We start from the raw sequence: 17,297 nt of genomic DNA, 5'->3' as shown, positions 1-17,297 counted from the left end.
CAGGTCATTAAATACCTGGGTAAAAAGATAGGTCTTCAGAAGGGATTTGAAAGTGCGTAGACTGTCATTATTATGCATATCGAGAGGGAGAGAGTTTCATAGGCGAGGGGCCGTATGGCTAAAAGTTCCAGCTCCCATGGTACAGTAGTTAAGCGTATACGTGGACAAACACGAGAAAGTGAGAGTGAAGATCTTAGACCACGTGAAGGGGTATAAATATAAAGAAGGTACAGAGAAGCAAGTCAAGTCTGGAGTTTTTAAGCTGGAGTCAGAGTCAAGTCTTGAGTCTTTAAGCTGGAGTCAGAGTCAAGTCTGAATTCTTTAACCTGGAGTCAGAGTCAAGTCTGAAGTCTTTAACCTGGAGTCAGAGTCTTGTCTGAAGACTTTAAGCTCGAGTCAGAGTCAAGTTTTTAAGCTGGAGTCAGAGTCAAGTCTGGAGTTTTTAAGCTGGAGTCAGAGTCAAGTCTGGAGTTTTTAAGCTGGAGTCAGAGTCAAGTCTGGAGTTTTTAAGCTGGAGTCCGAATCAAGTCTGAAGTCTTTAACCTGGAGTCAGAGTTAAGTCTGGAGTCTTTAAGCTGGAGTCAGAGTCAAGTCTGAAGTCTTTAAACTGGAGTCAGAGTCAAGTCTGAAGTCTTTAAGCTGGAGTCAGAGTCAAGTCTGAGGTCTTTAAGCTGGAGTCAGAGTCAAGTCTGAGGTCTTTAAGCTGGAGTCAGAGTCAAGTCTGGAGTTTTTAAGTTGGAGTCAGAGTCAAGTCTGGAGTTTTTAAGCTGGAGTCAGAGTCAAGTCTGGAGTTTTTAAGCTGGAGTCCGAATCAAGTCTGAAGTCTTTAAGCTGGAGTCAGAGTTAAGTCTGGAGTCTTTAAGCTGGAGTCAGAGTCAAGTCTGAAGTCTTTAAGCTGGAGTCAGAGTCAAGTCTGAAGTCTTTAAGCTGGAGTCAGAGTCAAGTCTGAAGTCTTTAAGCTGGAGTCAGTGTCAAGTCTGAAGTTTTTAAGCTGGAGTCATAGTCAAGTCTGAAGTCTTTAAGCTGGAGTCCGAGTCAAGTCTGAAGTCTTTAAGCTGGAGTCAGAGTAAAGTCTGAAGTCTTTAAGCTGGAGTCAGAGTCAAGTCTGAAGTCTTTAAGATGGAGTCTGAGTCAAGTCTGAAGTCTTTAAGCTGGAGTCCGAGTCAAGTCTGGAGTTTTTAAGATGGAGTCAGAGTCAAGTCTGAAGTCTTTAAGCTGGAGTCAGAGTCAAGTCTTTAAGCTGGAGTCAGAGTCATGTCTGGAGTTTTTAAGCTGGAGTCAGAGTTAGGTCTGGAGTCTTTAAGCTGGAGTCAGAGTCAAGTCTGGAGTCTTTAAGCCGGAGTCAGAGTCAAGTTTGAAGTCTTCAAGCTGGAGTCAGAGTCAAGTCTGGAGTCTTTAAGCTGGAGTCAGAGTCAAGTCTGGAGTTTTTAAGCTGGAGTCAGAGTCAAGTCTGAAGTCTTTAAGCTGGAGTCCGAGTCAAGTCTGGAGTCTTTAACCTGGAGTCAGAGTCAAGTCTGGAGTCTTTAAGCCGGAGTCAGAGTCAGGTCTGAAGTCTTTAAGCTGGAGTCAGAGTCAAGTCTGAAGTCTTTAAGCTGGAGTCAGAGTCAAGTCTGGAGTTTTTAAGCTGGAGTCAGAGTCAAGTCTGGAGTTTTTAAGCTGGAGTCAGAGTCAAGTCTGGAGTTTTTAAGCTGGAGTCCGAATCAAGTCTGAAGTCTTTAACCTGGAGTCAGAGTTAAGTCTGGAGTCTTTAAGCTGGAGTCAGAGTCAAGTCTGAAGTCTTTAAACTGGAGTCAGAGTCAAGTCTGAAGTCTTTAAGCTGGAGTCAGAGTCAAGTCTGAGGTCTTTAAGCTGGAGTCAGAGTCAAGTCTGGAGTTTTTAAGCTGGAGTCAGAGTCAAGTCTGGAGTTTTTAAGCTGGAGTCAGAGTCAAGTCTGGAGTTTTTAAGCTGGAGTCCGTATCAAGTCTGAAGTCTTTAAGCTGGAGTCAGAGTTAAGTCTGGAGTCTTTAAACTGGAGTCAGAGTCAAGTCTGAAGTCTTTAAGCTGGAGTCAGAGTCAAGTCTGAAGTCTTTAAGCTGGAGTCAGAGTCAAGTCTGAAGTCTTTAAGCTGGAGTCCGAGTCAAGTCTGGAGTTTTTAAGATGGAGTCAGAGTCAAGTCTGAAGTCTTTAAGCTGGAGTCAGAGTCAAGTCTTTAAGCTGGAGTCAGAGTCAAGTCTGGAGTTTTTAAGCTGGAGTCAGAGTTAGGTCTGGAGTCTTTAAGCTGGAGTCAGAGTCAAGTCTGGAGTCTTTAAGCCGGAGTCAGAGTCAAGTCTGAAGTCTTTAAGCTGGAGTCAGAGTCACGTCTGAAGTCTTTAAGCTGGAGTCAGAGTCAAGTCTGGAGTCTTTAAGCTGGAGTCAGAGTCAAGTCTGAAGTCTTTAAACTGGAGTCAGAGTCACGTCTGAAGTCTTTAAGCTGGAGTCAGAGTCAAGTCTGGAGTCTTTAAGCTGGAGTCTGAGTCACGTCTGGAGTCTTTAAGCTGGAGTCAGAGTCAAGTCTGAAGTCTTTAAACTGCAGTCAGAGTCAAGTCTGGAGTCTTTAAGCTGGAGTCAGAGTCAAGTCTGAAGTCTTTAAGCTGGAGTCAGAGTCAAGTCTGAAGTCTTTAAGCTAGAGTCAGAGTCAAGTCTGAAGTCTTTAAGCTGGAGTCCGAGTCAAGTCTGAAGTCTTTAAGCTGGAGTCAGAGTCAAGTCTAAGTCTTTAAGCTGGAGTCCGAGTCAAGTCTGAAGTCTTTAAGCTGGAGTCAGAGTCAAGTCTGAAGTCTTTAAGATGGAGTCAGAGTCAAGTCTGAAGTCTTTAAGCTGGAGTCAGAGTCAAGTCTGAAGTCTTTAAGCTGGAGTCCGAGTCAAGTCTGAAGTCTTTAAGCTGGAGTCCGAGTCAAGTCTGGAGTCTTTAACCTGGAGTCAGAGTCAAGTCTGGAGTCTTTAAGCCGGAGTCAGAGTCAAGTCTGAAGTCTTTAAGCTGGAGTCAGAGAAGTCTGAAGTCTTTAAGCTGGAGTCAGAGTCAAGTCTGGAGTTTTTAAGCTGGAGTCAGAGTCAAGTCTGGAGTCTTTAACCTGGAGTCAGAGTCAAGTCTGGAGTCTTTAAGCTGGAGTCAGAGTCAAGTCTGGAGTCTTTAAGCTGGAGTCAGAGTCAAGTCTGAAGTCTTTAAGCTGGAGTCAGAGTCAAGTCTGAGGTCTTTAAGCTGGAGTCAGAGTCAAGTCTGAAGTCTTTAAACTGCAGTCAGAGTCAAGTCTGGAGTCTTTAAGCTGGAGTCAGAGTCAAGTCTGAAGTCTTTAAGCTGGAGTCAGAGTCAAGTCTGAAGTCTTTAAGCTGGAGTCCGAGTCAAGTCTGAAGTCTTTAAGCTGGAGTCCGAGTCAAGTCTGGAGTCTTTAACCTGGAGTCAGAGTCAAGTCTGGAGTCTTTAAGCCGGAGTCAGAGTCAAGTCTGAAGTCTTTAAGCTGGAGTCAGAGAAGTCTGAAGTCTTTAAGCTGGAGTCAGAGTCAAGTCTGGAGTTTTTAAGCTGGAGTCAGAGTCAAGTCTGGAGTTTTTAAGCTGGAGTCAGAGTCAAGTCTGGAGTTTTTAAGCTGGAGTCCGAATCAAGTCTGAAGTCTTTAAGCTGGAGTCAGAGTTAAGTCTGGAGTCTTTAAGCTGGAGTCAGAGTCAAGTCTGGAGTCTTTAAGCTGGAGTCAGAGTCAAGTCTGAAGTCTTTAAGCTGGAGTCAGAGTCAAGTCTGAGGTCTTTAAGCTGGAGTCAGAGTCAAGTCTGGAGTTTTTAAGCTGGAGTAAGAGTCAAGTCTGAAGTCTTTAAGCTGGAGTCCGAGTCAAGTCTGGAGTCTTTAACCTGGAGTCAGAGTCAAGTCTGGAGTCTTTAAGCCGGAGTCAGAGTCAGGTCTGGAGTTTTTTCCCCCCACGAGTCCTACTGATTCTTACTGATTAGTCCCTGATTAGTCTCATTACCCCTTCTGTGTATGTATATATATATGTCATGGTTTCTTTGTGCTTCTGTTTGCCATGCTCCTCGTGGTATTGGTTATTATTTTGTTCTTTTCATTAAATCTAGCCTGCACTTAAATCCTCATCTCCGCCTGCATTTTCTCATCTTGTTTCCTAGGGGAAAAAACATTTTTTTTATTTTGCAAATGATCTGCTAATAGGGTAAGAAAAATAATATTGTTTTAAGTAAAATGGACTTAATTTATGTTTCCAAGGAAACAAGACTTAATATCTTATATAATTTTTCTTAGGCCTATATAGAAAATGCATCTTGACTAAAGATTTTTTTTTGATATTTGTACTTCAAATAAAGACAAAAATAAATTGTTGCAGCATGAATGAATGAATGAAGCATTTAAACATTGCTTAAGCTTTAAAACGGGTGAGGAGACTGAAAGAAACCCTGGGTTTCAGAAAGATCCTAACTTTCCAATCTTATCTGTTTGAACCAATGCAATTTCAGTTAGGACCTCATTTAGGACAAAAGCTATTAAAGGATGACTTTTCTTAAAGGCATAATCTCATCTTAACTACAGATAGGAAAGGGTATTACAAAGGCATCCTAACTCCACAGAAAATCCTAAAAACTGTCTTAACTTTAGAACAACCCCAATGGTGTCCTTACTTCTAAATTATTTGAAAGCCAACTGTAAAAATCACATAATAATAGCCCTGCCTGAGAATGACGTCACCTTTTTTAATTATACAAGATGAAGAACAGCGACGATTGATGGTGGAAAGACTTTGTGAACACCCAAATGATGTGTTGCACTTTGATGACAAAACTCTGACAAATAATTACAGACTCCTTTAAAATAAAATAATTAGGCTTTGCCTTTTCTACCAAGCTTATCAAAACTTCACCTAATGAAAAGCACCACTTATTTTGTTTCTCTATTTTTTCTGTTTTACTTCACAGCTGTTTGCATGTCGTTGGTTGCTTGGTAACAGACCAGAGAGTTGATTACAGAACTCGATGAAGGGGTTTAAGATTTCCTAACTACAGATAAGATCAGATTTTATAAGATAGGATAAGAATCTTAAATCAATTTAAGATTTGCTTCTGTAATTTGAATTTGTGAAAAATCCTAAATGAACTTGTCAGATCTTAACTAAAGACTTAAGATAGAAAGTTTCTGTAATACCAGGTTAGGTTCACAGAGTAAGTTACCATGGTAACTGTCACAATTCCCCTGTGTCTTTGTTCATGAACTTTTATTTTGATATTCTTTTGTCTTGTATTGCATATGTTCAGATCTGGTCTGTTTAGTTCCTGTTTTCTTGGTTACTATAGTTGTCTCACCTGTTCCTTACCATCCTGTGTATTTATCTTCATCGGTTATCGTCTGTTCTTTGTCTTGTGTTAATGTTTCATGCTGGTGTTTATATGTATTGTTCCTAGTGGTTATTAAATATTTCATTGGGCTGTGTAAAGCATCTTTTGTGGAATATCAAGGCAAGTCAGCATGTTACAGAGTCACTAACTCGATTGGCCACCTCTGCCTGTGCTTTTAAAACTTTTTCATGCTGAAACTATGATTGATGATTTAAATGTGTAAGAAAAAAAAAGAAAGAAAAAAAACCGGATACAAATCTCAAAATACTAGTGGCCTTATAAACATGGAATTATTATTATAAGAAATTAAATAACTAAGTGACCCTGTGTTGCACCTTACAAGAAGTGTAAGAAAGTGAGTGAGAGTTGATGTAAATTACTGTCTGACACAAACACACTTCCAGGCCTATAGATGGTCTACTCCAGTAACTGCTGGCTTTTATAATGCAGTCAAAAAATATAATACTGTTATATTAATATATAATATACATGTTATTTTTGTATGTCATTTAACACACGGAGCCCATTTAAATGGTTATTATACACGATTTAAATCAGACACTGCATTTGCTGGAAAGGAAGATGATAGACAAGATAGTTTGTCTTGTCTAGTGAAGTGAAAGCAATGCTGGGATGAGTCCAGGTAAAGTCTTCAGGAGGCTGGAGAGATGCAATCAGACGTGACGTCTCATTGTCCAGAAAGCCTGCACTAAAGCGGCTTTTGTTGAAGTGATATTTAAAGCTGTGGTGTTACAGGTTGGAGAGGTTCTGGGAGGGACTGATGGGTGTTTTCAACACACCAGCTAGAACACTGAACTGAGGACGCTTAAGGACAGAGAAAGACATAAACGTACAACTAGACATGTATGCAAGCAAACAGGCCAGTTTAAGGCCTAATAAAGTCCAAATATAGCCATGAAGCTGCCGGCTTACACTGCAGGCGTCACATACACACATATTGCTGTGGTTACAGATCTAAAACTGGATGAGGTGACATCACAACCACAGAGTTGGCTTTGGCGTAGTCGTGGCATTTGGGCCTTTTTTTCTGCGTTTATTGCAGCAGAAGCAGCAGAGATCTCCACCACACCCAAAAGACACGAGCACAAACTTCACAAACATCCAGCGTGGGGAAAGAAGAGCTCGAGCTAATGAGGATGTTATTGTAAAGTGGTTTGTCATCAGTGGGTGCCGGTGGTTTATGGTGGGTTGTGATTCTAGCCAGTATATCTAAAACAAAACAAAAAACTGTCAGTTTTCCAAAAAGCGCAGTCTGCTCTGATCAGATGGCCCAGTCTGTTGTGATTGGTCTTCTCTGCTCTGATTGGTCAGATGGCCCCAGTCTGTTGTGATTGGTCTACTCTGCTCTGATTGGTCAGATGGCCCAGTCTGTTGTGATTGGTCTACTCTGCTCTGATTGGTCAGATGGCCCAGACTGTTGTGATTGGTCTACTGCTTTGAGCATGTCTGAATCCGACTCTTGGTGATTCTATGGGTCATCTCTTACCATACGAGTTCTATCGATGTTATTCCTCTCGTTATTCCAAGCTTAATCCACTCATTATTTCAGCTTCAAAAGTCCACTTGATGTCACGGATGACAAATGCGACTTTGTAGATTTGCATGTCGACTTGAGTTAACTTGCATAATTACTTTGACTGTTTGCTCTTTTGAACTATAATAATGATTGCTCGTTCAGTGCCATGACCGTGAGCATTATTTACTTGCCATCATCTGTGTGCTCTCTGTGCCGAGTCTGACCACCAAAACTTTAAGATTAAACTAGAAGGTTCATTCATATTATAATAAAAATGGGAGAAAGTGTAAAGCGCGGCTTGTAATAAGTCCCACCTTTTAAGTAAAATAGCCAATCGTCAATTGGTTAAGTCATTGTGTCACTGCAGAAGCTCTGGTTGCCATAGAAACATGACGCGCTTGAGACTGCACATTGGTGTTAGCAACCGCCATCACAATGCTGAACAAACTGTAATACTACTTCCCCCCCCCCCCCATCTCAGTTGCCTTGTAATTTTTACACCTGACGTGTTTATGTGGGTGCCTTAATGAGCTATGTTTGTATATGTACAGTATTTGGATATGTGTCACATGTCCTATGTGTTCCTCATATGTGATATTTTTGTAGTATGGAAGAAGGATGTGTGAAAATGATTATACCAAAGGGACAATAAAGACTCTATCTATCTATCTATCTATCTATCTATCTATCTATCTATCTATCTATCTATCTATCTATCTATCTATCTATCTATCTATCTATCTATCTATATAGCTGCCTGGAGCAACCTGAAGAGCTTTTTGGCGCAATTTGTGTTTTTTTAACCTTATTTCCTGGCTCACACTTTTCTTATTCTAATTTTACAAGTTGCAAGTTACAAAAAACACACAAGCAGTGCTTACTGACTCTGATCACACTCGGGTATTACACACAATGTAAAACAGACCCGGTTACTGAAGTGAGCATTTAAAATATAGACCTGAACCCGTACGGATCCTCTGGTCTCGGGTGCTCCGTGTAGACCTCTAATACACACCACACAATTCAGCGTGTCCTATTCACCCAAACGGCATGTTTTTGGATTGTGGGGGAAACCCGGAGCAAACACAGGGAGAACTGACAGTGAGCCGCCGTCAGTCTTTTAAACACCCACAAAACAGACAGAATTCATAACATCCATTGCCATAATCTGTGGGTCATCTGTACAACTGAAGCACTACTGAAAATACAGTGAAGGAACATGAGCTTCATCGTTTCTAAAAAAGAGAACTCAGAAATTAAAACTCTGTTGTGATGTATTCATCTTCATGTTGTTCAATAATTTTTCCTGTGGTACACATCACATCCACACAATCCAAATGAATGAGAACAGACTGGGCGGAGTGGAAGTTTGAGACTTGGAATATAGTGCATGAGTTGTATGGACACTTTTTATGGCATTTGTATGCAGTTCAACATTATACAGTATGAGGGTGAGCAAATGACAACATATTTTTAAGGATTAACCATTACATGGCATGCATGGAAATGCAACTACGTTAAACTTTTGTGTGTCAAATGTAATTTTCAGAGTCATAATGTGTTTACATCTTTGCTTTTATAGGGGAGCAGAAAATACAAATGAGACTGAGATAAAGAGCACAGAATAACAACATAGGAAAGAAAAATCACAAAACTGTTTAATAGCTTTATTATTTCTCCTAGACATCAATGAGATGAAATAGAGAGAAAAATTATATTTGAGAAGCCTACTGAGAAAAATCAGTCAAGAATCTCCCATGTGTCTCCTCTGAAGACAGCTCAATAATTTACCAATATCAAACGTCAATTAAAAGTCAAATAGGGGGATCTCAGTATGAACTCAAGCATTAAACGCTTCCAGGCACAGAGGATCCGAGATGCTATTCACAATTGATCCGTTTTATAGTTTAGTGCTGGTGCGATAATGGAGTCTGGAGTTTTAGGAGAAACATCTGAAACGCATCTTCTTCCCAAAGCTCCTCTGCAGCAGGACACATTATAACACGCTGGCATTGAATGTAGGCAAAATAAACAAGATGTTCTTGACTACAACACACTGTTTGCTGCTCTGTTTGGCAACAGCTCAACATTTTCAAACACAGCTGCAGCTCCACATGACGCTCACTCACGAAGAGCATAATGGGAAACCAGACAGAAGACCTGAGAACCCACTCAGTATCTCCTCTACACGATCAGGTATTGAATGCTCGTGTTAAATGTCAGAGCAAACAGTGACCTGGCCTCTCTCTCATCCAGAGGTTCAGCAAGCAGCATTCCAGAGGAATCTTTCGGAACAAGAAAAACTGGGCTTGGTGAAACCAGTGACCAAACCCTTTCTTGAGCAACAGCAGGAATGAGAAACTGCTCGGGTTTATTGACAACATGAGAACTCCTCTCTCAGAAGAATGACCATCCCATGATTCATAGCATGAGAGAATGGCACACTATACTGCTTATACTTTTTATACAGCGTGGATGACCTACACAATGAATCCCATAATGCACTCAACCTCTATTAACTGATATCGCTGTTTGAATAGAGGTAGTGTAGTGTGGGTGTTTCAGAGAAAGATTGATTTGCAGTTTAGGCTCCCAATTTAGTTACTGTACATCATTGCTATCTTTAAAAAAATAACCTTAATATGCAGTAAACAGTACGGTATGAGCAGTATAGTGTGCCACTCTTCTCATGAAACCTAGACAGACATGTTACATTAAACTCTCATCATGTGAACGCAGGCTTACCTCATCATCCACTGAAGAGAAGGATTCAGCCGGGACGACGGGTTCAACAGCACAACAAACCCAGAGAGAAAGAGAGCAGAACACAGATTAACACACTTATATTTCAGCAAGACACCTCCTGCATAAACATGTACACACACACAATGCAAATATGATGGCAAAATTAGACAAAAGAATAGCCAAAATCATACTGAACTCCATAACGAACCAAATGAAAGGCTCTTGTTATTTGTGGTGTGATATTGGACACAACAGAGGGAAAACTGCACCAGTGATGGAAAAAGCGGATTGTGAGTTTCTACATGACCAGGCCATGTCATAAAGCACCTAATGCAATCAGTCTTTTATTTGTTAAACCTTGCTGTATGGAGAACACATGGACAACACATGCTCTTCTGGAGGGTATAGACAGTCATTTTCAGGAGCACATGGACTCTTATTTACCAGAGACTTTTGGCAGATTAGGGACTTTTAATCAAACAACACTGGCAAGTCAAAGAGAAAAGCGTTTGCAGGGACTTTACAGCTCAGATTACACTTTTGAACAGAAGATTGGTTCCACAGTCCTGATCTACATGAACATAAGGCAAGTACACTAACTGTGTAATGACTAGGAGCTAACCCTGAATCTAACCTCAATCCATGGTAAATTACTTTAGATTATATTTTTTCCCCAAGTTCGTCAGTACACAATGCAAGTACTATGAAATAAAGCCTATGAAATAAAGCCTAACCAAAAATGTAGGTCCTATTATGTTTATTTACAAGTTCATCATTTTGTTTATAGGGTCTATTAGAATACGTTTACGTCATTTAAGGTAAAAAAAAACAAAAAACCTCATATTTCTTGACATTAATTTACATCTACATTGTTGCAGCACGTGTTTTCTCCCTCTGTCTGAACGTTCGGTTTTAGTTTCGGTCTCTCAAAGTGCTCTGATTGGTCGGCTGACCCCAGTCTGCTGTGATTGGTCGGCTGACCCCAGTTTGCTGTGATTGGACAGCTGATCCCAGTCTGCTGTGATTGGACGGCTGGCCCCAGTCTGCTGTGATTGGACGGCTGGCCCCAGTCTGCTGTGACTGGACGGCTGGCCCCAGTCTGCTGTGACTGGACGGCTGGCCCCAGTCTGCTGTGACTGGACGGCTGGCCCCAGTCTGCTGTGATAGGACGGCTGGCCCCAGTCTGCTTTGATAGGACGGCTGGCCCCAGTCTGCTGTGATAGGACGGCTGGCCCCAGTCTGCTGTGATAGGACGGCTGGCCCCAGTCTGCTGTGATAGGACGGCTGGCCCCAGTCTGCTGTGACTGGACGGCTGGCCCCAGTCTGCTGTGATTGGTCGGCTGGCCCCAGTCTGCTGTGATTGGTCGGCTGGCCCCAGTCTGCTGTGATTGGACGGCTGGCCCCAGTCTGCTGTGATTGGACGGCTGGCCCCAGTCTGCTGTGATTGGACGGCTGGCCCCAGTCTGCTGTGATTGGACGGCTGGCCCCAGTCTGCTGTGATTGGACGGCTGGCCCCAGTCTGCTGTGATTGGACGGCTGATCCCAGTCTGCTGTGATTGGACGGCTGATCCCAGTCTGCTGTGATAGGACGGCTGGCCCCAGACTGCTGTGATTGGACAGCTGGCCCCAGTCTGCTGTGATAGGACGGCTGGCCCCAGTCTGCTGTGATAGGACGGCTGGCCCCAGTCTGCTGTGATTGGTCGGCTGGCCCCAGTCTGTTGTGATTGGACAGCTGATCCGGGTCTGCTGTGATTGGTCGGCTGGCCCCAGTCTGCTGTGATTGGATGGCTGGCCCCAGTCTGTTGTGATTGGTTTAGTGCTTAGAGCGTGTGTCTGAAATGTAATGGCCCTTACCATAGGAAGCCTAACCTAACCCTACCATCAGAGTCTGATAATGACAGCCAAGAAGAACAAGCTGATCAACCCGAATAACCTACACAAGCACGACTTAACTGTGTCATTTATAACATCCGACCTACATATTTCAGAAAGCAGTCGTTAGAAAATTGGTGAAAACACAACAAAAGTGTTAAGAATACATTTTAACCGCCGTTTCCTAAGTTGTATGACTTAGGAAGGCCGAATAAGAGGGTTTAGATTTGGAGTGGAAAAAACAGCATCTCTTAAGTATGGCGACAACACCACCAAATAACTCAACCAGTCCAGTCCCTTTATTCTGCATATGAATTGTTTAAATAAGGAATATTGTGATGTGTTCGTTCCCGGAAGAAAACTCAAGACTACAATGGAGGCGTTTCAGGGAGTTCAGAAACACTGACACTGATATAGAGAAGAACTCGCTGGAGGGAATTTTTTCATGCTCAAATAGCAACATTAAACACACTAAAGAAAGATGAACATGGAAAAAAAGCACAATAGGGCCCCTTTAAAAGCTTCACATTTAAATCCAGTACACTTTTTCTGTAACTTTTCATCACACATAATTCTGGTGGAATGTGTGACATTTAAATATATTTCTCTTACAGAATTTGTAGGCAGTGTGCTGTATGTGTATATCTATATAGTGTTATGAATCCAGATTCAGATGATGAGTATTTCAGACGTGGAGCTTATTATTCCTCTACGTCAGTTGTGCAGTTCACTGATGGCATTCCAGTGTCACCCGCTCCTGCCAAATCCTACCAGAGCGCTTATATCCATCTCTCGCTCAACCGTTTCACGCGTTTCTGTATTTCTGCAGCTCACTGACTCAAATCTAAGCAGAGACGTGTTTTCCAAGCGCTGTCCGCCAAACACTCACCGAGGAATGCTCACCGCCAGATCCTCTAACCGATCTGGCATCTGACCACAGACTGTTGTTTCAGCTGCACTTCAGAGAGGAACCGCACTTCAACTTGTTTTCCTGTTCGTCCCTGATGGAGGAACTAGTGGCATCACAAGTGTATTGGTTAACTGCTGGTCAGGTTTAGTGTATTGACTAGTTGTTGAACATGGGGCCCTATCATACACCTGGTGCAATGCAGTGCCAGTGTTTTCTGCTAGTTTCAGTCCGACGCAGTTTTCATTTTCACGTCCTGCTCCACGTTATTCAAATATCACATGCATTTGCGCCAATCTGTGCGCCCATGGTCTTGCTGGTCTGAAACCATCTGTGTTCAGTCGCATTGTTGGCGCATTGGTATTTTGAGGAACTGAAATAGACTGTGCCATTGACCAACTGAAACCTGGTCTAAAGTCAATGGCGCAGTATTTTATTTTGTTATTTAAAGAGCGCATTAGTAATACGCACCTATAGGCGGGTCCACAGCGTGCATGTACTGTGTCCTGTAGATGTTCTGTTTGAGCTTTAACCTCGCGCACGAGCAAATCCGTTTCCTCGCTAGAGAAGCGTTCAGTTTTTCCGCTTGCAAATTCCGGCATGTAAATAGTGAATCCGCCATTGCGCGAGCGCAACTGTCTTTTAAAGGGAATGGGAGATGAGACTCTGATTGGTTTATTGCACGTTACGTCCAAAACACAGCCATTACTCATTAAGAGAATAGGGACAACCCTTTTAGACCATGCGCCGCGCGCCGACTATTTTTCCCGTCGTTAAACTAGCAAAAGTGGATTCGGACACATCCTAAGTGCACTTGCGCCTTGCACTTTAGACCACGCGCTTAGATCCTTAAAATAAGGCCTCAGTTTCACGAGATTGCATGTTAAGTTTGACTCCTAAAGCACCACTTGACCTGCTTTAGTGTGTTCTGAATGATGAAACACCATCCTCTGCAATACACTCCCAATGCTGTCAACCTAGCGTATATGCATCATTATTTAATCATAAAGACACTCACACAGCGGTATGCCAAGATAAATGCATTGCATTGTGGGATACTGAGGTTAGTCATTTATGTCATTAAACATACAGTGCATTATGCATTAATAGCACAGGCAGTATGGCAGTATATAACAGTCACTCAGATATGATGGGCTGACTGTATTTTGTTTGTACAGTAGCAGTGGGTCACGTTATCAGATCCTGCTGAAGTGAGCAGCTTAAAGCAGCATGAGTGCAGATGGTCAACAGATAGTGGCTTCCTTTTTCCATTCTTCTCTCCACAGGATCATGACGTAATAATAATAATCCCCTCGCTCCTTCGCATTGGTGCTGTAGTGGTTCCAGTCCTGGATGCCGACTGGGCATTTCAGCACTGGTGTTTCATAATACATAGTTCATCAGCGCTTCCCTGAATACAGTAGCCAACATACTGGGAACCAGGACACACCGTACAGTATAATGGAAGGATGCCACTGCATGAGATTGCTGAATAAAATCATGTTTTAATGAGAATGTGTGTCCTTTTGGTACTTGTTTACATCAAAATAACTCAAATATGAAAGTTTGTCTTGCCTGGAACTTTGAAGGTGTTGCACTGACTGGTTGTTAGGGTGTTGCTAAGCAGCACTTACGTTGTTTTGACAGTAGGATGGTTGCTAGTGTATTGCACTGAGACAGTGTTGGGAACAGCTCTTGGAGGAGAAATTGTGTCCCCAAAAAAATGTTCTCTGCAAATTTACATTTAAATACAACAGCACTGCCAAGGAAACGTGCGCTTCAGGCCCTTCTATATTGCGACTGCAGTCACTGCTGTGTGTAACTGGTGTTATTAGTCTCTCATCACTTGACACTTGACAGCTGACAGACTTCATGTATCTGCAGGTGTTTGACCACAGACTAGCAATGAATTATTAAGCACTCAACTGAGCTGGTTAGTAACACTGACAGATAGTAGCAGTTAGAAGAAAGCAAAACGCATGTAAACAAATTATATGACCAATAAATTATAACAACATAGTTTTTTACATTGCTTTAACTCATCAAACTAAAATGAGCAATTTCAACTTTTTTATTATACAAGATTTAACTATTTTTTTAAGTTGGAATTAATTGTTTGTAGGCTACATACATTTTTTTTTTTTAGCTTTTACAGTGCAGACTGACCCAATGCAAACACTTGCGTCTTTTATAATGCATGAGGCGCGCTCCAATGCATCCGACTGTTCTTGTGTTTCGGTTTGTTCAACTTCTCTCGGTAACGATCATGCTTAATAAGGTTAATAGGTGAGCTTTAAATGCGAAGCTAAAGCGCTTTTAGGAGTCTCCATAGGAGCATCTGTTAATGCATGAGCAAGAGGACAAGCCTCAGCGCAGTCTATGCATGTTTATATACACATGCGCAGTGTTTGAAAGTGAGAAGAGCCACGCAGGAATGCGATACACTAACGAGTTTAATAATATGACAGAAAGGCGTTTTGTCGCGCGTGTCGCAGCGCAGGGCGTCACTCACCGTGGCTGAAGAGCACAGTCCTGAGCCGGCTGCTCACAGTCGAGTTCTCCATCGTTCTGAAAACGTCTTCCCTTATATTCCTGAGATGTATGAGGAATCCAACGCTTCCACAGCGCGAGCGTTAGTGCAGCGCGAGCGACTCACTGCATCATCTGCGCGTCCCTGAGCGCTTTAAATGCGGCTCCTCGCGCCGTGACGTCACGCTCCGCCTGCCCCGTTGACGTCACGCGCACCATCAAAACAATCGCACATGGGCGAGCCAGAAAACATACGAGTAAAGGACTCTGTTAAATACCTTGGCATTCATACTTCTAAAAATAAATGTGAACAACTGAATTTTATGACTAAAATTTAATAAACTAAAAACTTATTCTGAATAAGTACAAGAACAAGTACTTTTTGTACTGTACACGAGGAAGACTCGGCTCATTTGTTTTACAACTGTGATTTATCTTTAAAATTTTGGTCTGATTTTGTTAGTCATTTTCTTTTTGCCCCAAGAAATGTGAATTATAATTGATCTCTACAAGATGTTACATGTTCTTACACACACAGAAGCAAATTGTGTGAATATGTGGTGAATTTCTACATTTTGCATGGTAAATATTACATCCATAAACAGAAAATTGCAAAATGCATACCCAAATGTACTTTATTCTTAATAGAGATGGAATCGTTGAAGAAGCAATTAAAGTTAATTAAAAATAAAAAGAATGAAATTTTGTTCAACTTTATGGAGGAATTCTTTACATTGTAATGTGTCCACTATGTTTACCAAATTCTATGAACCTTGAATGTGTCAATAGGAAAAAGGAAGCAATATTTAGTTTGTTTTTTTGGTCGTTTGTTTTTTCTCTTTGACCATTCCAGATTATTTTTTCTTTTCTATCTATTGTTGCTCCTTTTTTTGTTTTGTTTAACCTGTTAACGTGTTTGGGGATATGTGATATCTGTCCTGTGAAGCATTCTTGTATGCTGAAATCAATGATTTGAATTATTTGTTTCAATAAAAAAAAAATTTCAATAAATAAAAAAAAACATGGGCCAGCCAAACATCCATCCATGCACGTCCCAGCTTTCATATGATCTTCCTCCCGTGATACCAGGTGTTGTTTACGTCTGTGACAAATATAATATAATAATAAAAAACTAGCTATAATTTTTAAGACCCTGTTTATACCTGGCATTAAAGTCCCCCTGTAGTCAATCATTTTATCCCTTAAAACTCATCTTTAATCAACAAAATTACATATTTAAACAGTTTCTTCCTTGGAAAAAAAATTTATTCATGTCTTAAAATATCTTGACTGTAACTCGACACCCTCTGCTCATTTAGTATAAGCGGTTCTATGAATATGCAAATGAGCCCCGCCTCCACTCACTCACTCACTCAGCTCAGAGATCCACTCGTTGACGATCACACGTTGATCTGATTGGTTACAAGGGAGTTTGTGACGTCAGAAACACCAGCGATTTCAAACCGTGTTTTTGAGACTGTCTTTGGTTCACTGCAGTTTTATAGAGAAAATACTCAGCAATGCTGTCGACTTATGAATTTACACATGGTTTGTCTTAAAGCATATTAAAAACACCACATAGACATATTAAACTTAATTTTCACACCACAGGAGGACTTTAAGATTTTTCTTTTGTCCACTTTCGACCACATCTGTCCTGATTACCTCGAGGGGAGGGTCTATGAGCGGGTAAATGTACAGGTTTTTCAGATCTTTCGATCTCATGGATAAAATAAGCTGGCACATTTACACATGAATGCATTCGGAGACGACGAAAAAACATACGGAGAGCGGCAGCTTTCGTTTCTGCTCTGACAGCAGTGTGTGTTAGAAATCAGGAATGAGAGAGAGCATTGCTTTTTTCATCTTCAAACCAAACCTGAGTCTCCAGCAGACAAAGTTTGAATCCCGTCCGGCTAGCCGAGCGTCCCATAATGTTCCCGCATCAGATCAGGAGACGGAGAGTAGACGCTCTTCTGTGGCTGTTCAAACACACGTGACCACATGAGCGTTTACACTATCCGCTCAATGCCTCGACTACCTCTGGAAGTGGTCGAAAGTGGACAAGCTCAAAATGTTTACACCTGTATTTAGCGTCATCCACGTGTGATCAGATTGAAAAAACACATATTAATACCAGGTGTAAAAATACCTTTTTGTTGTCTGTCAGGCCCTGCTCACGACTGAATGACATGTTGAACTGTCACTGTATTCATCTGTCCTGTGACTCATCATGCTCACAGACATACACTCAATACCTAACTGTGAACACAAAAGCATTGTGTGACAGCGGTTACAGCTGGCATGTCAGGAATGGAGCGTGACACACCTGAACACAGCAGAAGTGACGAGTCGAGAGACGTAACG

At 41.8% G+C, this 17,297-nt stretch overlaps 1 protein-coding gene across 2 annotated transcripts in view; it reads right to left on the bottom strand.

Moving 5' to 3' along the window:
* septin4b (septin 4b) overlaps positions 1-15,138 on the bottom strand; it is an 85,861-nt gene extending 70,723 nt beyond the window's left edge. The window contains exon 1 of one of the 2 annotated variants that reach the window (XM_077207542.1): positions 14,910-15,138. The gene's annotated coding sequence lies outside the window, so the exon portion shown is untranslated. The remainder of the gene's footprint in view (positions 1-14,909) is intronic. The other variant, XM_077207535.1, reaches the window with a different exon arrangement.
* Positions 15,139-17,297: the final 2,159 nt, after the last annotated feature.

The sequence above is a fragment of the Siphateles boraxobius genome, unplaced genomic scaffold (genome assembly GCF_051911475.1).
Source record: "Siphateles boraxobius isolate OS27281-9 unplaced genomic scaffold, OSU_SipBor_1 6, whole genome shotgun sequence".
NCBI lineage: Eukaryota > Metazoa > Chordata > Actinopteri > Cypriniformes > Leuciscidae > Siphateles > Siphateles boraxobius.
This window is presented reverse-complemented; position numbering and strand designations above follow the sequence as displayed.